Below are 24872 nucleotides of genomic sequence, written 5' to 3'. Positions count from 1 at the left end.
GGAGCATTGATAAATGTGTGAGAGTACAGTGTCGTGATAGATTGAGATCAGGCTAGTGGGTGATGGGACTGTGATGATCTAAACAGTGATTGAGGAGAGCAGTGCAGTAGGTAGGATTTGGCATTTGATCATTCATTGTCCTTGGTCATGACTATTACTTATTTGGACTTCTTGGATTCAGCAGCTGGATCCTCAGTGCCTGACTCTTTCCATTGACTTTCACAACTGTTGTTCCCATAGCCTTCTCAGCATGCATACATTGGATGTCTTGGACCCCTGCACATGTGGAACATCTCCCTTTTTTTGAACTCTTCTGTCACTGACCCCATGTTATACCATTCTTCTGTCTCTCCTAGGTCAGCTTCAGCACACAAAACACATCCAGCTTTGAGAGGTGCAAATCTCTTTGAAAGGTAGAAGCTGCTTTGAGAGGTGTAGATTTATTGAAGAGGTACAGTTCAATTCTGGTCACCACATAACAGGAAGGATGCAGATGCCTTGGAGAAGGTGCAGAAGAGGTTTACCAGGATGCTGCTCAAATTACAGGCTGTAAAGAGTGGTTAGAAAAACTCAGGTTGTTTTCTCTTGAGCTACAGAGGCTCTGAGGATATTTAGATTAGATTAAATTACCTACAGTATAGAAACAGGCCCTTTGGCCCAACAAGTTCACACCAACCCTCTGAAGAGTAATCCACCCAGACCCACACCCCTATCCCCCTGACTAATGTACCTAACACTAAGGGCAATTTAGAATGGCCAATTCACATGACCTGCTCATCTTTGGATTGTGGGAGGAAACTGGAGCACCTGGAGGAAACCCACACAGACACAGGGAGAATGTGCAAACTCCACACAGTCGCCAGAGGCTGGAATCAAACCCAGGTCCCTGGCACTGTGAGGCAGCAGATGCTTTGGAGAAGGTGCAGAAAAGGTACTGAGGCACTGAGCCACTGTGCCACCCCATTTAATAGAAACTTATAAAATTATGAGATGCATAGAGGTTTGACCATCAGAATCTTTTTTCCAGAGTTAAAATGATGTGGAGGCAGTTACCATAAGGGCTTTTAAGGGACTTATAGATAAACACATGAGTATGCAAGGAATGGAGGGATATGGACCAATGGCAGGCTGAAGGGATTAGTTTCATTTCATATCATGTTCGGCACAACATTGTGGATCAAAAGGGCCGGTTCCTGTGCTGTATAGTTCCATGTTCTATGTTTCTTTATGAGGTACATGTTTCTACAAGGGGCATCAGTCATTCATGATAATTGCCCTCTGCTCCGCCAATCCAGCCATACCTTCAAATTGTGAACCCATTCCTTCCCATTCTTTTAGCATTATGTGTTACATTCTCTGTCACCATGTCTTTTCTTCCCTCCTACAATACTAGTGGGACTGCCTGCTCTTTACAGTCTGGCAGTTCTGCAATTGTCACATTCCAATCACTTAATCTGAAGTATCAACATCTTTTCTCCCCCGGCACTCTAACTTTCCTTCCCCGCAACCCCCCCCCCCCCCCGCCCCCCCCAACTCTATTGCATAAATACTGTTCCTTTCACACTTCAAATCAGCTCTGGTGAAGAGTCATCTAGACTCGAAACTTTAGCTTGCTTTCTCTCCATAGATGCTGCCTGACCCATTGTTGAACCTGTACTCTTCCCAACTCCTTTTTGAATGCCCACCCCCCAATGCTCTGCTGTAGACTTGCCCGCAAGGAGCTGCCCCAGTCAATTTTAGGTAGGTCCTGCTTTATTTCCTTCCCCAAATCCTTGTCTGTACCAACCTCTGTGAAGGTGTTTCAGGCTATTATCAAGCTGTTACAAAGAGCAGTGTGCTTTGCATAGTGTGTCATGTGTCATGTAGTCTCCATTAAGATTGGGTTTGAGACCTTTGTACCCTAAATGCATGTGTGATATTATTGTCATCACAGAAACATGGTTGAGGGAAGGACAGAAACATGTTGTGTTGTGCTCGCTATCACGAAGTTCTACCCACAAAGCCTCACCTGAAGACCCTTCCAAGCTATCAATTTTCCTTATTACAGTAATTGATTCCTCAATTAATAGTGCTACTCCATCACCCTTTTTACATCCTCCTCTCCTCACCTCAAGATCCTATAGTCCTGAACATTGAGTTGCCAGTCCTGTCCTTCCCTCAACCATGCTTCCGTTATGGCAACAATATCACACTTCCATTTAGGTCACAAAGGTCTCAAACTCCCAATTTTAACAGAGTCTACTTGAAACATAACACACTGTCAGAAGCACACTGCTCTTTGTAATTGGTTGATAATAGCCTGAAACAACTTCACAGAGGTTGGTATCCTGTCACCCTTTACTTACACATGGAGAATATTTGACATTGATCCAGATCCCTCAGAACCAGCTCTGAGTGAACATAACATTTGATGCTTCTGTTTATATCTGTCAGCCAGGCCTCTTTGACTGGGGCTATTAATCTAGTCCAACCAGGGAACTCATATTCTATGATATCCAAATGACTAACCTCATTACAGTCTGTACATAACCTAGTCACTGAAGTCATAATGTATACTTACATCTGCAGCTGTAATAAACCTCTGTTGAATCTTTCAACACTATTTTACTCATACCTAGCTCTTATGAAAGCTAACATAATCATTGCCATATCAAGTATGAATACCCTGATGAAAACAAACTCACACTATTGTAGCAGATCACCAGGGACCTTATTGAGATAGGTTGATATGTGTTGTGTAATGGATGGCGGTCATAATGTCAAAATTTGCAGAGAACACAAAGATTAGAAAGTTACTATATGGTGAAAAAGATAGTGGCGGACTCCAGAGGACATAGACAAACTCTGGCAAACTCACACCATTAAAAGGTTAATGCAGAGATGTGTGAAGAAACTTGTTTAGAAAGGAAAATGAAAGTAAATAGTGAAAGTTAAATGATTTAGTTTTCAAGTATTAGCATGGACAGAGAGGACTTGGGGAGGTGCAAACACAAAGATCTTTGGAGGTGGCAAGACAAGTTAATCAAGCCATTCAAAAAAGCAATGAGAGACACCTGAGAGCACAAAAGCAAGGAAATAATAGTTAACATTTACAAATCAGTGGTTAGACCTCTGCTGGAACATTTCTGGGCAGTTGACATGAAGAAGGATGTTAAACTGTTAGAGAGTAGCCATAACATCCTAGTACCAGGGAGGTAATAGTACTAGGGAAGAAAGCACTGTGGAAAAGCTGAAGAATTGATGGCTGTTCACTGCAGAGAAAGTAGAGAGTCGATTTAGTAAGAGTGGTCAAAACAACGAGGGGTTTTATAGAGTCATAGAGCACAGAAACAAACTCTTCAGTCCAACCAGTCCATGCCTACCATAATCCAAAGTCAAACTATTTCCACCTGTCTGCACTTGGCCCATATCCCTCCAAACATTTCTCATTTATGTACTTATCCAAATGTCTTTTAAAGGTTGTAACTGCCTGAATCCATCTCCTCCTCTGGAAGTTCATTCCACACTCTCCGTATAAAAGTTGTCCCTCAAACTCTTCTCATTTTAAAAATGTGCCTCCTAGTCTTCAAACCCCCAACCTAGGGAAAAGATATCTGCCGTTCACCTTACCTATATCCCTCTTGACTTTTTAAACCTTTATAAGGTCACTCCTCAACCTCAACACTGGAGTGAAAAATGTCTACCAGGAGACAGAAAAGATATGTGGAAAGACCAAGTTACAGTGATCAGGGGGATTTCAATATAATCATAATATGGTAGAGTTCAGTCTACTGTTTGAAAGCGAGAAGGCAAAATTTGATGTAATGGTGCTACAGTTAAATAAAGGTAATTACAAGGGAATGAAAGAGGAACTGATGAAAATCGACTGGAAGCAGAGCCTTGCAGGCAAGACAGTAGAGCAACAATGGCAGGAGTTTCTGGGTGTAATTGAGGACATAGTACAGAGGTTCAGCCCAAAGAAAAGAAAGATCCTCCGACGGCAGGGATGGGGGGGGATGGGTGGAATCAGAGAGTCATGGCTGACAAAGAAAGCCAGGAAATGTATCATAGAAAAAGACAGAGCCTATAAAGTGGCCAACAGCACTGGGAAATTAGAAGATTGGCAAGGCTACAAAAACAAACAGAGGATAACAAAAAGAGAAATAAGAAAGGAAATAATCAAGTATGAAGGTAAGCTAGCCAGTAATATTAGAGATGATAGTAAGTTTCTTTCAATACATAAGAAACAAACGAGAGGCAAAAGTAGAAATTGGGCTGCTCCAAATCGATGAAGGAAGGCTAGTGATGGGAGATAAGGAAATAGCTGAAAAACTTAATAAATACTGTGTGTCAGTCTTCACAGTGGAAGACATGGGTACTATACCAACAATTAAGGAGAGTCAAGGGGCAAAGTTGAGCATTGCAGTCATTACAAAAGTGAAAGTGTTAGAAAAGCTAAAAGGTCAAAAAATTGATAAACCTTCTGGCCCCGATGGGCTGCATCCAAAAGTTCTTGAGGTGACTGAAGAAATAGCAGTGACATTGGTTGTGATCTTTCAAAAGTCACAGGAGTCAGAGCAAGTCCCAGGTGATTGGAAAATCGCTGTTATAATCCCCCTTGTTCAAGAAAGGATCAAGACAGAAGATGGAAAATTATAAGCCGATTAGCCAAACATCGGTGAGAGGTAAAATTCTTGAATCCGTTGTTAAGGATGAGATTTCTAAATTATTGGAAGTGTAGGGTTGGATTAGAACAAGTCAGCATGGATTTAGTAAGGGGTGGTTATGCCTGACAAACCTGTTAGAATTCTTTGAAGAGGTAACAAGTAGGTTAGACCAGGGAAACCCAGTGATTGTTATCTACCTAGACTTCCAAAAGGCCTTTGATAAGGTGCCTCACGGAGGCTGCTGAGTAAGGTGCGTGCCCATGGTGTTTAAGGTGGCATGGATTGAGAATTGGCTCTCTGACAGAAGGCAGAGAGTTGGGATTAAAAAGTTATTTTGCGAAATAGCAGCTAGTGACAAGTGGGGTCCCGCAGGGTCCAGTATTGGGGCCGCAGCTGTTCACTTTATATATTAATAATCTGGATGAAGGGACGAGGGGCATTCTGGTGAAGTTCATCAATGATAATAAGTTAGGCAGACAGGCAGATAGTTCTGAAGAGCTGGGAAGACTGCAGAAAGATTTAGACAGTTTAGGAGAGTGGCCCAAGAAATGGCTGATGAAATTCAATGTGAGCAAATATGAGGTCTTGTGCTTTGGAAAAAAAATACAGTCATGGACTATTTTCTAAACAGTGAGAAAATTCATAAAGCCAAAGGACAAAGGGATCTGAGAGTGCTAGTCCAGGATTCTCTAAAGGTTGACTTGCAGGTTGAGATTGTGGTTAAGAAAGCAAATGTAATGTTGTCATTTATCTCAAGTGGATTGGAATGTAAAAGCAGTGATGTGCTACTGAGACTTTATAAAGCTCTGGTTAGGCCCCATTTAGAATACTGTGCCCAGTTTTGGCTCCACGCCTCAGGAACGACATATTGGCACTGGAGCGTATCTAGCAGAGATTCACCCGATGATCCCTGGAATGGTAGGCCTAACATACAATGAATGGCTGAGGATCCTGGGGTTGTGTTCATTGAAGTTTAGAAGGTGTGGGGCGATCTAATAGAAACTTTCAAGATAATGCATAGCTTAGAAAGGGTGGACGCTGGGAAATTGTTTTTTTCAGGATACTAGGACCCATGGGCGCAGCCTTAGAATTGGAGGGGGTCATTTTAAAACGGAAATGAGGAGACATTTCTTCAGCCAGAGAGTGGTGAGCCTGTGGAATTCAGTGCCATGGAGCACAGTGGAGGCCCGAATGTTAAATGTCTTCAAGGCAGAGATTGATAAATTCTTAATCTCACAAGAAATTAAAGGATACGGGGAGAGTGCGGGTCAGTGGTATTGAAATCCCATCAGCCATGATTGAATGGATGAGTGGACTCAATGGGCTGAGTGGCTTTATTTCCACTTCTATCTCTTATGGGCTTACGATCTTAACATGCAGGTGGTCTGGGGAAAATCAGGTTGATAGTGGATGACAAGAAAAATAATCTATGGAATATCTATGAGATGGCTTTTTGGAATAGCTTGTGATAGAGCCCACTAGGGAACAACCAAAAATGGATTTAGTGCTGTGCAATGAGGCAGACTTGAGAAGGGAGCTTAAGGTGAAGGAACCCATAGGCGGCAGTGATCATAATATGGTTGAATTTACTCTATAATTCGAGAGGGAGAATATAGAATCAGAGGAAACAATATTAAAGCTGAATAAAGGTAATTACAGAGATATGAGGGAGGAGCTGGGTAGAAGTGACTTTGGTTTTGTCTTGAAGGGGGCAGAAGTTGGATAATTTCTCACTGGTTCTGTTGGTTAACTCCACTCCAACTTGTCAGCAATGAGGTGAAGCATTGCAGTGAGATAGATTGAGAACACTGTTAGGGTGATGATGGAGCCCTGCTTGACACTGTCCAAACAGGCAATGGAATCACGGTCTTTGCCACAACTTCCATATTATCCTTGCCAAGCAAAAGATGATAACATACTTCATGACACCATCAAAAGGGGAGAAGGTGGCTCTATAATGTTTCCTGGTTGACAGTGTCAAAAATCTTTGTCAGTTCAAAGAAGGCCATGCACAAGGGTAGGTTCTTTTCTCTGCATTTCTCCTGTAACTGACGCGCAGTGAAAATCATGTTTGTTGTGTCCCTCTGTGGCTGGACGAAACACTGAAATTCCTGGAGTGGATCCTCAGCCACAGTTCAGGAAGACCTTGGCAATGACTTTTCTAATGGTTAACAGCAAGGTGATTCCCCTGTAGTTACCACAGTTGGACCTGTTTCCTTTTTTTGAAAATGCTCATGACTGTGGCATCTTGGAGTTCTCCAGTGATTTCCTCCTCCTTCCAGACAAAGCAGACAACTTTGTGTTGCTGCAGCAGGAGCTTTTTGTCTCCACACTTCAATGTCTCAGCAGGAATATCGTCTGCTCCAGCAGCCTTGTTGGTCTTAAGCTAATGGACAGTCTTCTGTACTTTGTATTGAACTGCTCCTAAGCTTGTGGTATGTATTGTACTGTGGGATATATTCATGGACACTTGGATTGATGACAGAGCCCTGGTTGAGGTCCACCCCAGCATTGTTTGATGACTTCTTTTCCTTTGATAAGCAGTGGATTGGGCCTTGGTGTTTGGTCTGTAAGTGGCGTTGACACCACCTGCACATCATGATTGTCGGCCATTCTTGGAGCCACTAGTGTTTTCTCCACACATCACATGCTTTTTAATGTTGTGTGTTCATTGTTGCACTTTAGTTTTCAATCACCTGTAGGCCTGCCTTTCTTTTCCGACACAGTGGTGAACCCCTCTATTAATTAAACCCAAACGAGCAGAAAAGCTCACCTCGCCTCATAATCTGTTAAAATAGGAGTGACAGGGAACTCCAAGATTCTACTATTTAAAGACAATAACAGTTTTATTTTAACTCCAAAAGGAAACATTAAGCAACTATTCACAACTCTAAGCCCTCCTTTCTCTGAACTGGACAACTCTGAACAACTCTAAGCCCTCCTTTCTCAGACCCTAACCCAATATGCTGTTCCAGTAAGACACTTGTTAAAATTACATCAACTTAATTTCAAAACCACACAGCCACTGTTGTCTTCTGTGCAATTCTTCTTCCAGCTGAGAATCTTGCTGGGTCGTCTTCTTTTTTCTTACTGTGAGTCTGTTTCATGTAAAAAGGTACCTTTGATAGATAATGTTTCCTAATTTCTTAGAGAGCACAATGTTAGCTCTCCGGGCACTTCTATTTCAATGGCAGTTGCTCTCTCTCCAATTCTCAAAATATCCGCATTTTTATATCCCCAACATCAGATCATCTCATTGAATCTATTGTTTTACTAACATTGAACCAAAATCAATTGGGTTTTAGTATCGTGGGGCATAATTTAAACGGATTGATTCAATTTGAATTGTTGTCAAAACAGCAACCAAAACTCAGGTACCAATTTCTCAGCCGAATGTTACATATTTTCCATTTTCCAGTGCACTCTGGGACAGCCATCTAGTCATATACACAGGTATATGAGATTTTTCAGTTCAGAACAGCATTCTTTCTCTCTTAAAGGTATAGTACATGCCTTTAACTTCATGACAACATCATGAATGTTGGCCATTCATTGAGCCTCCAGTGTTTTCTCCACCCACCACCTATTTTTTAAAGTTGTGAGTTCATTATTGGACTTTGGTCTTCAATCACCTGTAAGCCTGCCTTTCTTTTCCGAGTGTAGCTGCTGTTTTCCATGCAGAAATACCATGCAATTTTGCCTTATGAGTTCGTTGATTTCCTTATCATTCTCATCAAACTACTCTTGGTGTTTCCTGGTTGAGTGACCAAAGTTTTGCAGACATTGATGATGGCGGACTTGAGGGTGGATGAGAGGCTGTTGGAATTCTGCAACTTGGTGTCACTAAGGGTCACTAGGTTTACAGTAGGGGATTATGAAGACATACTGTATTATGGCCTTCAAAAGTGAAATAGCAACTGCTAAAATGGAATGGAATGGGTAGGAAAGTACAAGTCTGTGGAGTCCAGAGCCATCGCCTGAGCCAAGGCATCCAAGGATGATTTCTAGGACCCAGAAGCTGTAGACTTCAAACTAGCATCTTCTTGCGGATCGGCTTCAGTATCAATACTTGGGATTCACCACCAAAGTCACTAGACAGTTATTAAGCTGCTGATTGGAGCTTGATCTGGCACATATCCTCAATGATGGGGGCAGAGTCAGTTACCCTTGAAGATGTCTCCACTCATGCCTAGTGCAGAAAATGCTAAACCTGAGACAGAATTTTGTTTACCTCTTTGTGCAACAAACAATTATGAAAATATTAGATATATTGCACAGTACCTAAAACAAATCAACTTAATGCTTGCCCATAACCAAAATGGAACCTACTGGAGAGACACTTATGGACTAGATCCAAATATCAGTTGTTTCAATGCTTCCCTGGACTGTACTTGTGACAATATCTGCTATTACCTGTTCCTTACTCAGCCAATGGGAATAGATTACCTGTTCTCTGTTTCACTGCTATTTTTGCATTTTGCAGTGTTTAAATGTGGCCTCCATGGTTGGCTCTATAATAACAATGACTGCATTTCACAATTAATTAATGGGTTATTACAGAGTCATTGCAGTCAGAAAAGAAAACGTTCATCCCATTGAGATTGTGCCAGCTGTCTACAGAAGAATCTAGTTTGTCCCTTCATGGAGGTCTCTCCCTGTTATCATGCAAGCTTACTCCTCTTAATTACATATCCAATTGCGTTTTGAAATTATGTATCAGCTCTGCCCAAAGCCATGGTGCTTATTGCTAATAAGTTCATACTTTTCCAAATATGAGTAAGTCCTATCCCTAAGAAGCTTCTCCAAATATTTCCCTACTACTGACATAAGGCCTGTAATTACCCAGAATATCGCTGTTGCCCTGCTTAAACAAAGAAACAATGTTGGTTATTCTCCAATCCTCATGAACCTACACTGTGACTACAGGATGCACAGATTTTGTACAAGGCCCTAACAGTTTCATCACCTGCCTTGCCCAGCATTCTGGGATAGATGCTACCAGGTCCTTGGGATTTGGCTGCCTTAATGCTTTTTAAAATACCCAATATCTCCTCCTTTTTTATGTTGGCATACCCCAGAACAGCAGCATGTCCTCTCGAGACTTACCATCTACCATGTCCTTCTCCTTTGTGAATACCAATGCTGTGTTAATTAAGGATCTCTGGCTCCCCACATAAACTCTTTGCTTTGTCTTTGAGTGGACATACCCTTTCCCTTGCTACTATCTTACTCCTTATATGTGTATAAAACACCTTGGGATTTTCCTTAATCTTGTTTGGCAAAGACATTTCCTGGCTCTTTTTAGCCCTCCTAAATCCTTGATAATTTTTTCCTGGTATCTTTGTTATCTCTGTGAATGCTCTGTCCATCTTCAGTTTCCTAAAATTTATGTTTAACTCTTATTTTCTTTTTGACTAAACTCTCAATTTTTCTTGTCATCTAAGGTTCCCAAATCTTGCCGTCCTTATTTTTTTCATTTTCACAGGAACATGCTGGTCCTGAACACTAATCTACTGTCTTTTAGAAGATTCCCATATGTCAGATGTGGATTTACCAAAAAAAGCTGCCCCCAGCCTATTTTCCCTAGTTCCTGACTAATATTGTGTTAGTTAGCCTTCCCCCAATTTAGTGCTTTCACCCAAGGACTGGTCTTATCCTTATCTATAAGTAACTTAAAACTTACAGAATTACGGTCAGTGTTCCCAAAATACTCCCCCACTGAAATTTTGATCACCTGGCTGGGCTCATGCCCCGATACCAGGTCTAGTATGTCCCCGAGGAGAAAGTAAGGACCACATTCCTGATGAAGAGCTTATGCCTGAAACATCAACTCTCCTCCTCCTTGGATTCTGGCTGACCTGCCATGCTTTTCCAGTGCAATCTTTTTTGACTGCAGTTTGTCCCCTCCCCTGGCTGGACTATTTCCATATTGTTACAAAAAAAAAAGTCCTGGACACTGAACAAAGCGAGATCAGTCAACATCTTGGATAGAAAGATCACTCTCCCGGCACCATCTATACCATCTTCTAGATGAGTCCATTCTTGTGACTGTTTACTTTTCAGTAGTTGACACACAGACAAACTGTCCCATTTGCTTTGGGACTAGCACTATAGGACAGCTCCAGTCACTGTGATAGGCTCAATCAGTCCATTCCCCAACGTGTATTTAATTTCTTGGGCTATCCTAGCCTGATTTTCCAAATTAAGTCTATTATAGGTGGTACTTATTGGATTTGTGCCGCCCACATCCACACCATGTGGTGATGATTGTCCTGTGATATCCCTGCATATTTCTGGGTTTCCTTTAAGTAATCTTTCAAGATCCTCTCATTAACCCCTCTCTAAATATGAGACGCTAAGTCTAAACTTGTGTCACGGTTGACTCTCCAGGGTGGAGCTGGCTGAATCATGAACCATACACAGAATCCCAGTCTTTTCTGATAAATCTTTAAAATATATTAATGTTAAAAGTTAGTTATTGAAGGAAAAGTTAGAAAGAATAGATGGGGTTGTAACAAGTGTGATGAAATATTTCTCATGTGTCTGAATGAGTGCAGGTCCAAAAACACTCAAGAAACTTAAGACCATCCAAAACAAAGCAGATGCTTGATCCGTACTCTATTCCCCACATTTAACATCAACTTTGGCATGGAGATAACTGAGGTTAAAGAGTTTTTCATCAAGATGCTATTTAATTCCACACCAAAGGGCAGCTGATTTTTCTTTTAGATGAATAGTCACTGTCAAGGAGATTATAAATTGAATGCTGGCTATAACACAGCCTTACTTGATATCAACTGGATTTTGGAAGCACCTGTTTCAGGTCTCTCACTCAAGACAATTAGAGTTGCAGTACTTCATAGATTGGAGGTCTGAAATAAAATCCTAAATCTGATTTCTCTTTTGTACTGAACTTCCGCCCACATAGCCTCATCCAGTGCTCCATCCACCATACCATCCCGACTATTGCTAACTCACCTCTCTGTTTAATGACTCATTTCTATCTTATCCAGAAACCCTGTAACAAAGAACATTAAGCTGCTATTCATGCCCCTGTCTTGGCCATGGCTCAGTAAAAGCTAGACCATGTGTAACTCTGTGCCCTTAGTTCACATGCCTGCTCCTTGCATTCAGATACATTTAATTGAAGAATCTGCCTACTAGGTCATATACACAGTAAGACATGTGATGTTTTGGTGTGAAACATAGCAGCATTCAAGAAGCACCAGGAGGAGTATATGAATAGGAAGGGAATAGAGTGATACGGATCCTGTAAGTGAAGACAGTTTTAATATGGAAGGGCAAAATGTGTCAGCGCAAGCTTGCAGGGCCAGTGTTCCTGACCTGTATTGCTCTTTGTATCCATCTTGATTACTGGCTGAATTTAGTGCAGACAACGATAGGAAAGCTATACTTTGACCTTTGGCTCCAAGCAAGCCGTCGCAAGTGCCAACCAGAGTTTATCACTCAGTACCTTCCACTAAAAGGTGCATATGCTAAGAAGTCTCAACAGCAGCCTTTGGCAGCACACGAGAGTAGGGAAATAAATGTCTATGAACAAGTCTGAATCACAGACAAACATTTGTAATCGTGTTTAGTGGAATAGACGTGGTGGGACATGACCCCACTGATGTTTGCTTAGAAGGTACTTACTGTTGCAAATTGAATCCACAGTCTGAAATGCAGAATGAAAGAAAATTGACAGATAGCACCTTTAATTGAGGGTGGTGGAACAAAATAAGGGCAGCTCAATTGTACCTCTTTTATGTCTTAAATACTACATGGAAAAGATTGTTTCGGTCACAGATAAGCAATGAGCAAATCAATCTCCAATCATGAAACAATCAGCTTCTCATGAACTCACTTCAAATTTTCTTAATTCAGAACAAAAATTCCAACACTTGGTTGTGTTTTCTTTTAAACTGGAGACAATTTGCAGAGTAAACCAAAAATAAATCTGCTTACCTATCCCGAGTTGCTTTGCATTTCGCCACATTGGAAATCAGGCAAGTGGCTTTTCTGTCTCAGTCAGGCCAGCTCCCTAAATAAACAGGCACGGCTGGAATGCAGTGCTCTGCATTCTGAACCAGTTTGATTTTGGAGAAGATGCGTTCTCCATGTCTGTCTGTCGGGTGAGAATGATAATGTTCGACTCCTGTAATACAGACTTCACGAATAACCTTACATTACCAGGACGGGTGGAGGTAGTGGGGAAGAAAATATACTAAGGAGTAAAAATAAGGAATTTTTGAGTACAGAGGATCCCCACAATCACAATGTCAACAAGACGATGATAATATTCGATTAATGTGTACAGCTGATGTCAGTGACAAATTACTGTTTATGTTTCTGAGGCAGAGCTATCTACACAAGAGCGATTTAAAATGACTGCTCCACCCACCTTGGCAAGCTTATAAGGATCAGTCTCACACCATTTAAGGAGGCGACCACCCCATACATCATAGCAGTGTCACACGTACATTTGATTAAACACACGTGTGGCCCTTTTTTTCCTGCTTCAGTCCGGGGGAAAATCACTGATTAGCAATAATTCCTACTCCTTTGAGGAGTGAGCAGTAAAAAACATGCAGTCTTTTCTGGATTGCAGTCTTCACCACAATAGACAGTATTTGGAAAAACAAGACAAATGAAATTCATTGAGATAATGAGGCAAATTTTCCAATATTGTTCGTGGTACAAGCCTCAGCAGCATAGATCTGTGAGAGGGCTGTAACTCTCTCTCTGTTTCTATGTATAAATTGCATATAATTCAGTAAACTATCAGGATAGATCTGACAGAGGACTATCATTCTCTCACCCTCTGCATTTGTATAAATATATGTGCCTTAATAAAGTATCAACACAGATCTGTAAGAACATTATAATTCTCACTCCCTCTCTATGTATACATAAGTATGTACCACAGTTAACTAAAGCTAATTAAAGGAGAAATATAATCACATAAAAAAAAGAGGTAAAATGCAAAACTAAAATGTATCATATATATCAGTGTTAGGGTGAAAGGAAAGGCTGGAAGGTGTAGGGAATGCTGGATGACTAGAGAAATTGAGGTTTTAGTTAAGAAAAAGAAGGAAGCATATGTCAGGTATGGACAGCAGAGATCGAGTGAATCTTTAGAAGAGTACAGAGGCAGGAGCATGCTTAAAAGAGAAATGTGGAGTCTGTGTGGGTGGAATTGAGGAACCACAAAGGCAAAAAAACCATAATTGGAGTTGTGTACAGACCTCCTAACAGTGGTCAGGACCAGGGGGGCAACATGTACCGGGAAATAGAGAAGGCATGTCAGAAAGGCAAGGTCACAGTGATCATGGGAGACTTCAACATGCAGGTGGACTGGGTAAATAATGTTGCCAGGGGATCCAAAGAAAGGGAATTCATGGAATGCTTACAGGATGGCTTTTTGGAACAGCTTGTCATGGAGCCCACAAGGGAGCAGGCTATTCTGGACCGAGTGCTTTGCAATGAACCAGACTTTATAAAAGATCTTAAAGTAAGGGAACCCTTAGGAAGCAACGATCATAATATGGTAGAGTTCAGTCTAGAGTTTGAAAGAGAGAAGGTAAAATCGGATGTAATGGTGTGACAGTTAAATAAAGGTAATTATGAGGGCATGAGAGAGGAACTGACAAAAATAGACTGGAAGCAGAGGCTTGCGGGGAAGACAGTAGAGCAAAAATGGCAGGAGTTTGTGGGTATAATTAAGGACATGTACAGAGGTTCATCCCCAAGAAAAGAAAGATTATACAGGGAGGGATTAGATAGCCATGGCTGACAAAGGAAGTCAGGAAATGTATTAAAGAAAAAGAGAGATCCTATAAAGTGGCCAAGAGCAGTGGAAAATCAGAAGATTGGGAAGGCTACAAAAAGAAACAGAGGATAACAAAGAGAGTAATAAGAAAGGAGAGGATCAAATATGAAGGTAGGCTAGCCAGTAATATTAGAAATGATAGTAAAAGTTTCTTTCAATACATAAGAAACAAACGACAGATAAAAGTAGACATTGGGCCACTTCAAACTGATGCTGGAAGCCTAGTGATGGGAGATAAGGAAATAGCAGGAGAACTTAACAAGTACTTTGTGTCAGTTTTCACAGTGTAAGACATGAGTAATATCCCAACAATTAAAGGGAGTCAGGAGACTGAGTTGAGTATGGTTGCCATTACAAAAGAGATAGTGCTAGATAAGCTTAAAAGTCTAAAATTGATAAATCTCTTGGCCCCGATGGGAAACATCCTAGAGTTCTGAGAGAGGTGGCTGAGGAAATAGCAGAGGCATTGGTTGAGATCTTTCAAGAGTCACTGGAGTCACGGAAAGTCCCGGATGATTGGAAGATCGCGGTTGTAACCCCATTGTTCAAGAAAGGATCAAGACAAAAGATGGAAAATTATAGGCCAATTAGCCTAACCTCGGTTGTTCGTAAAATTCTAGAATCCATCATTAAGGATGAGGTTTCTAAATTCTTGGAAGAGCAGGGTCGGATTAGAACAAGTCAACATGGATTTACTAAGGGGAGATCATGCCTGACAAACCTGTTGGTATTCTTTGAAGAGGTGACAAGTAGGTTAGACCAGGGAAACCCAGTGGATGTGGTCTATCTAGACTTCCAAAAGGCCTATGATAAGGTGCCACACGGGAGGCTGCTGAGCAAGGTGAGGGCCCATGGTGTTTGAGGTGAGCTACTGGGATGGATTGAGGATTGGCTGTCTGACAGAAGGCAGAGAGTTGGGATAAAAGGTTCTTTTTCAGAATGGCAGCCGGTGACGAGCGGTGTCCCGCAGGGTTCAGTGTTGGGGCCACAGCTGTTCGCATTATATATTAATGATCTGGATGAAGGGACTGGGGACATTCTAGTGAAGTTTGCAGATGATATGAAGTTAAGTGGACAGGCAGGTAGTACTGAGGAAGTGGGGAGGCTGCAGAAAGATCTAGACAGTTTGGGAGAGTGGTCCAGGAAATGGCCGATGGAATTCAACGTGAACAAATGCGAGGTCTTGCACTTTGGCAAAAAGAATAAAAGCACAGACTACTTTCTAAACTGTGAGAAAATTCGTAAAGCCAAAGTACAAAGGGATCTGGGAGTGCTAGTCGAGGATTGTCTAAAGGTCAACATGCAGGTTGCGTCTGTGATTAAGAAAGCAAATGCAATGTTGTCACTTATCTCAAGAGGGTTGGAATATAAAAGCACCGTTGTGCTACCTAGACTGTATAAAGCTCTGGTTAGGCCCCATTTGGAGTACTGTGTCGAGTTTTGGTCCCCACACCTCAGGAAGGACATACTGGCACTGGAACGTGTCCAGCGGAGATTCACACGGATGATCCCTGGAATGGTAGGTCTAACATATGAGGAACGGCTGAGGATCCTGGGATTGTATTCATTGGAGTTTAGAAGATTAAGGGGAGACTTAATAGAGACGTACAAGATAATACATGGCTTGGAAAGGGTGGATGCTAGGAAATTGTTTCCATTAGGTGAGGAGACTAGGACCCATGGACACAGCCTTAGAATTAGAGGGGGTAAATTCAGAACAGAAATGCGGAGACATTTCTTCAGCCAGAGAGTGGTGGGCCTGTGGAATTCATTGCCGCAGAGTGCAGTGGAGGCCGGGACGCTAAATGTCTTCAAGGCAGAGATTGATAGATTCTTGTTGTCTCGGGGAATTAAGGGCTACGGGGAGAATGCGGGTAAGTGGAGTTGAAATGCCCATCAGCCATGATTGAATGGCGGAGTGGACTCGATGGGCTGAATGGCCTTACTTCCACTCCTATGTCTTATGGTCTTATGGACAGGGCAAAAAGGGGACTTGAGATAGTTGTGGTAAATAGGTTAAGGAGAACCCAAAGGGTTTTTATAAATACATTAAGGTCAAAAACGTTAACTAGGGATAGAATAGGGCCCCTCAAAGATCAGCAAGGCAGCCTATGTGTGGAGCCACAGGGGATGGGGGAGATATTAAACAAGTATTTTGCATCAGCTGTCGAGAAGGACATGGAAGATATAGAATGTGAGGAATTAGAATGTGAGGTGACATCTTGAAAAATGTCTAAATTACAAAGGAGGAAGTGCTGGACGTCTTGAAACATATAAAAGTGGATAAAACCCCAGGACCTGATTAGGTGTACCCTAGAACTCTTGGGACATTAGGGAAGTGATTGCTGGGTGCCTTGCTGAGATATTTGCATTATCAATAGTCACAGGTGAGGTACTGGAAGACTGAAGGTTGGCTAATGTGGTGAAACTATTTAAGAAAGGTGGTAAGGAAAAGCCGGGGAACTATAGACTGTTGAGACCGACATTAGTAGTGGGCAAGTTGTTGGAGGGCACCTTGACTTACATGTATTTGGAAAGGCAAGGACTGATTAGGAAGGGTCAACATGGTTTTGTGCGAGGGAAATCACGTCGCATTAACTTGATGGAGTTTTTCGAAGAAGTAACGAATAGGATTGATGAGGGCAGAGTGGTGGACGTGACCTATATGGACTTCAATAAGGCATTTGACAAGGTTCCTCTTGTAGACTAGTTAGCATGGTATTCTCATGGAATACAGGGAGAACTAGCCATTTGGACACATAACTGGCTCCAACATAGAAGACAGTGGGTGGTGGTGGAGGGTTGCTTTTCAGACTGGAGGCCTGTGACCAGTGGTGTGCCACAAGGATCGATGCTGGTCCAATGCTTTTCGTCATTTATATAAATGATTTAGATATGAACATAGGAGGCATAGTTAGTAAGTTTGCAGATGACACCAAAATTGAAGGTGCAGTGAAGAGGTTTACCTCAGAATACAATGGAATAGGCCAATGGGCCGAGGAGTAGCAGATGGAGTTTAATTTAGATAAATGCGAGGTGCTGCATTTTGGGAAAGCAAATCAGAGCAGGACTTATACACTTAATGATAAGGTCCAGCAGAGTGTTGCTGAACAGAGACCTTAGAGTGCAGTTTCATAGTTTCTTGAAAGCGAAGTTGCAGATAGAAAGAACAGTGAAGAAGGCATTTCTTGGTCAAAGCACTGAGTATAGGAGTTGGGAGGTCATGTTGCAGCTGTTCAACTGATTAGGCCAGTTTTGGAATATTGTGTGTAATTCTCCCTCTTATTAGAAAGACTTGTGAAACTTGAAAGGGCTTAGAAAAGATTTACAAGGATGTTGCCAGGGTTGGAGGATTTGAGCTATAGGGAGAGGCTGAATTGGCTATGGCTGTTTTCCCTGGAGCCTCAGAGGCTGAGAGGTGACCTTATAGAGGTTTACAAAATCATGAGGGGCATGGTTAGGGTAAATAGACAAGATCTTTTCCATGGGGTAGGGGAGTTCAGAACTAGAGGGCATAGATTTAGGGTGAGAGTGGAAAGATATAAAAGAGACCAAAGGGGCAATTCTTTCATGCAGAGGGTGGTGCATGTATGGATAAGCTGCCAGAGGAAGTGATGGAGGCTGGTGTAATTACAACATTTAAAAGGCATCTGGATGGGTACATGAATAGGAAGGGTTTAGAGGGATATGGGCCAGGGTGCTGGCAAATGGGACTAGATTGGGTTGGACGAGTTGGACCGAAGGATCTGTTTCCGAGCTGTACATCTCTATGACTTTATGTATTATGGCAGAAGATGAATATTGTTCTGGCAAAAAAAAACTTCAAAAAGGATCATGTCACACACATTTGAAGACATCAGCTTGTCATAACATTAAGGTATTCGTCCTACCAATCTATCTATAACTGTGGAAGGTAGTACTTTGCCTGGCAACAAGTTCAGCACAACACTTCTTCCAATTCCCATTTTATGGAATTTACAGCACAGAAACAGGCCATTCAGCCCCATCTGTTGTTGCGGATATTTATGCTCTATGAGGAATTATGCAAATAACACATTATAATACACAAAATATTCTTTAATTTATGCTGTAATAACGACAAATAAGGGAGTTTCTTAAAGAGAAAGCTATACTTGAATTCAGATATGGATCACAATTCACAGATTTGAAGCATGTGATTTTGAGTAATTGTTAGTGAGGAAAAGGATAATTAATTATGAGTGTTTTTGAAGTAAAGATTGGAAAACCAGGTATGTTTGAACTTCTACTGCTTGCAGGTAATATTGTTATTTGAATTACAGCATAAAGTTCTCTCCTCTATCGGCATGATTGTAAGTAATGAACTCAACTAAGAACAGATTTAATAGGGAGACATCACAAATTCAGCAATCTCAAAATCACAAAGACAGAAATGTTAAGATACAGAAGGAGGCTGTTCAGCCCATCATGTCTGCATTGGCTTTCTGAATGAACATTCCACAAATGCCAATCTGCTACCTTTTCCCCATAATCCTGTAATTTGTTTCTTCAAATAATCATCCAAAGCCCTCATTAATGCCACAATTGAACCTGCCTCCACAATTTCAGGCAGTGTATTTCATACCATAACTACCTGTTAATGCGAACAGTCATTTATCTCACATCACATTTATTGTTTTTCACGAATCACTTTAAATAAGTGTACATCATTTGGCATAGGAAACAATGCCAAAGCTCAAAGATAAGGCTGCACTGCTGCAGCAACTCTCCAAGCCCCACTTCTTCCAGCTCTGCTGAGTAGTGCACTGCTACCCCTTGAATGGTCTTCCAGTTTTCTGAAGTCCAAGGAAAATCTTCCAAAAACCCTCGAAGCATTTTAGGAGAAAATATTTTGGGCAATTAGAATTTTCTTGTATTATTCCAATCATACTTACAAGTTAACCACAACGTATTCAGCATGCACTGCTGACCTGTATACCACAGGAATTTCAGAATCAGTCGAATGCACTGAACAAACCAAAAGTCCTGGTAATACCTTGATTAAAGGCAAGATACTGTGGATGCTCGAAATCTGAAACACAGAGAATGCTGGAGAAATTCAGCAAGTTGAGCAGCATATGTGAAGAAAGAAACAGACAGAACAGAGTGCTGAAGAAGTTCTAAAGAAGAGTTATAGCAGACTCAAAGATACTTACTCTGTTTCTCACTCCACAGATGCTGCCAGACCTATTGAATTTCTCCAGTATTCTCCACTTATTCCTGGTAATGTCCTGACTATCCAACAGTCAGTTAAGCAGTTCCACTGCAATGACAACAACAGAACATTTATGAAGAACACCTTTGAAACAAATTGTTTTTAGCTTGTACATCATGATTTGCTAATGTCACGTCACCTCTGAGGTGCTTGTTTTCTGTTCAGAGGTGTGAAGCCAGAAGGCACTAATACCAGCACACAGGCACACATGGCTGTATCTTCATTATTTTGGTTAAATCTGAATTGCATTGGGATTTTTGGAGAGTTTGTTGCCACAAGGCCTTGTGAGTTCTCTCACCATATCTTAGTAAATTGTCTTAAATAATTACCTACCCTGCCCTTTGGTGTCCCTCATGTCTGATTTCCACCCCATCTTATATGCAATTCTCAGAACGAGTCACCACATCAGCACATATCCCAGAATTCACAACAACTTATACAACCTTGCACCCTGACACATTTAAAACTCATTGTGCATCTGGATAAGCAATGTCAGCCGAGAACTGATGCAGTTCCTCTGATTTTTCCCAGATATGGCAGTCAGGTACAAATCGATGTCATGCTCTGTGGGCAGGAACTTGAAAGTCCTGGTAGATGGGATGGTGGAGGCAAAGGACTTCATCAGTTTTCAGGACCAGCAGTTGAGGCTACGACACTAGATCATGTCAACCAAAGTTGCCACCTGGGTTAAAGGGTCTCAGTCATCTGCAGGAATGCTCAGCACTGTGGAAAGATGATCAATAGCCTTCTCTACTCCAGCCCCATAAATGTCACCATCTTTTTTTTGTTACCTCACACTTATTCAATCTCTGCTACAGTACTCTTCTCACACTGAGACTTTTACTCTACCACCCTCATTATTGCCTGCAACATCTTTCCCATAATATCTTAGGGGCAGAATTCCTACAGTGTATACGGAGTGGTTTTCTGGATTCAATACACTGAGGAGCCAACAAAAGACAGGTCACCTTAGACTTGCTATTATGCAATGCGAATGGAATAGTTGGTAGCATAGTTCTGAAAAATCTCTTGGGGATGAGCAACCATAGTTTGATAGCGTTCGACTTCAAAATGAAAGTGATCTACTTAATTCTGAGACTTGGATTCTTAATCTTAATAAAGGGGACTATAATGGTATGAGATGTGAATTGGCTATGATGGATTGTGAAATGTTACTGCAAGAATGAGAGCAGACAGGCAATAGCAAACATTCAAAGAGCAAATTATAAAAATTGTCTGGTGCAGAATTACATGGAGATCATTGGCCAAACCATGGCTTATGAGGGAAGTTAGAGCATGCAAATTGGCAAGAAAATTGGATCTGAGGATCGGGAACACATTAGAAGTCAGCAAAGGAAGTCGAAGGGATTGATTAAGAAGAGGAAAATAGAGTGTGAGAGTAAGCTTGGAAGGAGCACAAGAACGGACTGTAAAAGTTTATCCAGGTACATAAAGCAAAAAAGATTGATAAAAACTAACAGATCCCTTAAAATCAGAAACAAGGGAATTTATAATGGAGAACAAAATGGCTGATGATCTCAATTCATACTCTACTTCTGTCTTCACAAATGAGGGCATGAATAGCGTACAGTCGGTTCTGCGATAATGTGCATTTCTTCATGTGAATTGGCCAAAATGCGATTGAAGAATTTAGAGCATCATTTGCAGAATTTGAACTTTCCTTACCTGCATTGGCTATAACATGATTCCGACCTCATTAGTTTACATGGTGCTGCTATTAAGCGATTTTCTGATAACGTGGGGCTGCATGGGAACATAACTATCACATTATATCAGAACCGACTGTACTACAAATGACAAGCAGCCAGGGAGTAGTAAGAGGGAGGAACTGAACTAAATCTCCATTAGTAGAGAAATGGTGATGGAGACATTGGTGGCATTGAAGGCTGATAAATTCCCAGGGCCTAATAATCTACATCCCAGAGTATTTAAAGGAAGTAACCCTTGAAGTAGTAGAGGCATTGGTCGTCATTTTCGAAGGTTCTATGAATTTTGGAACAGTTCCTTCAGATTAGAGGGTAGCTACTGCAGCCCCATTTTTGAAAAAGAGAGATAGAGAGAATTATAGACCAGTGAGTCTGACATCGAGAGTGGGGAACATGCTAGAGTCTATTATTGAGGATTTTACCACAGAGGACTTTAAAAACAGTGATAAAATCAAACACTGTCAACTTGGATACACAAAATGGAAATCATGTTTGACAAATCTACGGGAATCCTTCAAGGATGTAACCAGCAGAGTTGATCAGGGGACCCAGTAGAAGTGGTTTATTTGCACTTTCAAAAAGCTTTTGACAAAGTTCCATGCAGATATTAATGTGCAAAATTAAAATAGATAGAATTGTGGATAATGTATTAATTTGGATAGAAAACTAGCTAGCAGACAGGAAACAAAGAATATGAATAAAAGGTCTTTTTTTCTGAATGACATGTAGTAACAACTATTCACAATATGCTTGGCAGCTGCACTATATTGTGGATACATGTGATGTTATTGCTGGTAAAAATACAAAGGTAGGTTATTACTTGAATGTCTGTAAGTTGAGAGATGGAATGTAGAAGGAGACATGGGTTTTCTCATGCACCAGCCGCTGAAAGTAAATGTGCAAGTGCAACAGGCATAAGGAAAGCAAATGGTCTGTTGACCTTCATAGCAAGAGGATTTGAGTACAGGAACAAGGATTCTTGCTGAAATTATACAAGCAGTTGGTGAGGCCTCATCTTTAATATTGTATGCAGTTTGTTCTCCTTGTCTGAGGAAGGACGTTCCAATTCTAGAGCAAATGAAGATTTACGAAATTCATTCCTGGGGTGGCATGACTGACATATGAGGAGAGATTGAGTCAGTTAGGATTGTATTCCTTCATCTAATCTGCCCCAATCCTGTTATAAGTTTGTTGGTTTCTTTGAGATCTCCCCCTATTTTTCAAAACTCCAGTAAATACAATCCTATTACAGGAGATGGAATTGTTACAGGTGGGGAGGTGTCCTGAGTGATTGAGTTAGGCGGTTTAGAGGGTATGTAGGATTACTATTGTTGGAGGTTGTAGTGGGCAAAGGTAAGTGAAAGGTAGAAAGTAGGAGCATTCGACTTCTCGAGCGTACTCTGCCATTCAATATGATTGCGGCTGAACATTGAGCTAAATATCCTAATTCTGCTCCCTACCTCCCCAAACCCTTTAGCCACAAGAATTACATTTACCATCTCCTTGAAAACATATAAGATTGTGACCTCAACCACTTTCTGTGGCAGTGAATTCCACAGACTCCTCATTCTCTGGGTGAAGAAATCTTTCCTCATCTGAGTTCTAAAAGATTTACCCCTTATCCTTAAACAATAACTCCTTCATCAAATGCTCCTACTTTCTACCTTTCACTTACCTTTGCCCACTGCAACCTCCATGTTTCAGACACTGCCTTTGACTTACTGTGCCAGGACACTATGAGCAAAGGCTATTCTCCCTTGATGTGACTGAGGTCCACTGACAACTATGACAAACTTCCTGGTTTTATGACTGCACTAAATGGCATGGTCGTACAGCAATACTGGAAGCCTGTTATCTCTGGCTGAATGGCAAAACTCAAACAGGCAGATCATTGCAGCAATGGTGTGAGCATCCAAGTGCATTCAGTGAGTGAGTGTTATGATAGCAAGTGAAGAACCCAGAGTTGCAGCCTGTTTCAGTCCATGAACTGGGTGCTTGTCCCTGAGTGTGCAATGTCTTTGCTACAGAATTACAGTGATAATTGCCAGTGCAAAATTGAAGTGCAGATGCATTCTGTAAGTGGCTCAGAGATGTGCCATTGAGGTATTTAAAGTCTGAGACATGATGATTACTAATGTCCATGGACATAGGGTGCATATCGCTGGAGCTCTTGGACCATGCCCTGAGATGTTGATGCCCAGTTCTAAGTATGAGGTGATATATTTTGTGAGGTCTAATAAGGGAAGGATTTGCACGATGAATGATACGTCCCAAAGGAACAAATGGACCTTGGTCCATGAGTCCATTGATCCCTGAAGGTTTCAGCACAGGTAGACAGAATGGTGAAAAAGGCATACTAGATGCTTTCCTTCATTAGCTAGGATATAAAATATTGGAACAAGGAAGTCTTGCTACAGTTTGTAAAACATTTATGAGGCCACAGATTGAAATATGGAATATGCTGCTTGAGACGGTGATGGAGACAGATTCTCTCATAATATTGAAGCATCTAGATCAGCACTTAAAATATCAGGGCAAAGTAGATTATAAACCAAGTGCAGGTGATTGGAGTACACCACAACCACCTGATGAAGGAGCAGCACTCCAAAAGTTATTGCTTCTCATTAAACCTGTTGGACTATAACTTGGTGTTGTGTGAATTTTAACTAATGACCTAAAGATAATGGATTAAAGGATCTGTTTCTATGTCATAAGACCCTCTGATTGTGACTCCATGAGAGTTTGAGCTAGTAGTTAACTGAATTGGTCCATTTCTCACTCTGGTTTCATTGTTAACGTTTCCCAAACTTTAGCTTGTTGGCAAATTTGATAAGATGGGAATCTGAATATCAATGAAGTGAGGTAACCTGTCAACAAAGCATTTAAAAAGCATAATCCATGTCAACTGCCATCTCTCCACTGCCTATCAAAAATTTTGTCATGCACTTGTGGAAAGCATTAAAGATGGATTGAGTTATTCCCAATGTCGACAGGGCCTTCACTGGTTTGTTGCCCGATTCTGTTACAAATTTCCCATAGACCATGATGTTCAAACCTAAGATTCCACCGATGGTGTCAGAACTGTGAAGCTGAAATTGAGTGTGTGAAATATTCTGAAAGCTACATGATAATAATCAGGACATCAGTCTGCAACTTTGTATAGGTCAGTGAGTGAGTATGGCTTTGAATTATCCAGTCCCTGCTACTGTACAGATGAAAGATTATACAAGGCAAAATTGCAACTGTTCCCAGTCACAATGACAAAATGATGAGATAGCCACAGATCTAGATGGAAAACCTGAACAAATAAGGGCAGTGTCTCTGTTATCAATGCAGAGAAAAGAGCAATACAAACTATATTGTACCATAGACCTCATATGCAAGCAGAAAAACATTGATTTGATAAATTTTGAAGTCATTGATGGTGGATTTCAAAC

The 24872-nt window shown here is 41.2% G+C and overlaps 1 protein-coding gene across 8 annotated transcripts in view; it reads right to left on the bottom strand.

Moving 5' to 3' along the window:
• Positions 1-24872, bottom strand: part of bcl9 (BCL9 transcription coactivator) — a 263026-nt gene that overhangs the window by 164750 nt on the left and 73404 nt on the right. For 2 of the 8 annotated variants that reach the window (XM_072577888.1, XM_072577890.1), the window contains exons 4-6: positions 19650-19756; positions 19389-19525; positions 12612-12771 (exon numbers count right to left, since the gene is read on the bottom strand). The exons of 3 other annotated variants lie outside the window; for them this stretch is intronic. The gene's annotated coding sequence lies outside the window, so the exon portion shown is untranslated. The remainder of the gene's footprint in view (positions 1-12611; positions 12772-19388; positions 19526-19649; positions 19757-24872) is intronic. 3 more of the 8 variants (XM_072577889.1, XM_072577892.1, XM_072577893.1) reach the window with 2 other exon arrangements.

This window comes from Chiloscyllium punctatum, chromosome 9 (genome assembly GCF_047496795.1).
Source record: "Chiloscyllium punctatum isolate Juve2018m chromosome 9, sChiPun1.3, whole genome shotgun sequence".
Taxonomy (NCBI): Eukaryota; Metazoa; Chordata; class Chondrichthyes; order Orectolobiformes; family Hemiscylliidae; genus Chiloscyllium; species Chiloscyllium punctatum.
Note: the sequence above shows the minus strand (reverse complement) of the source record. Positions and strands in the feature narration are given on the sequence as shown.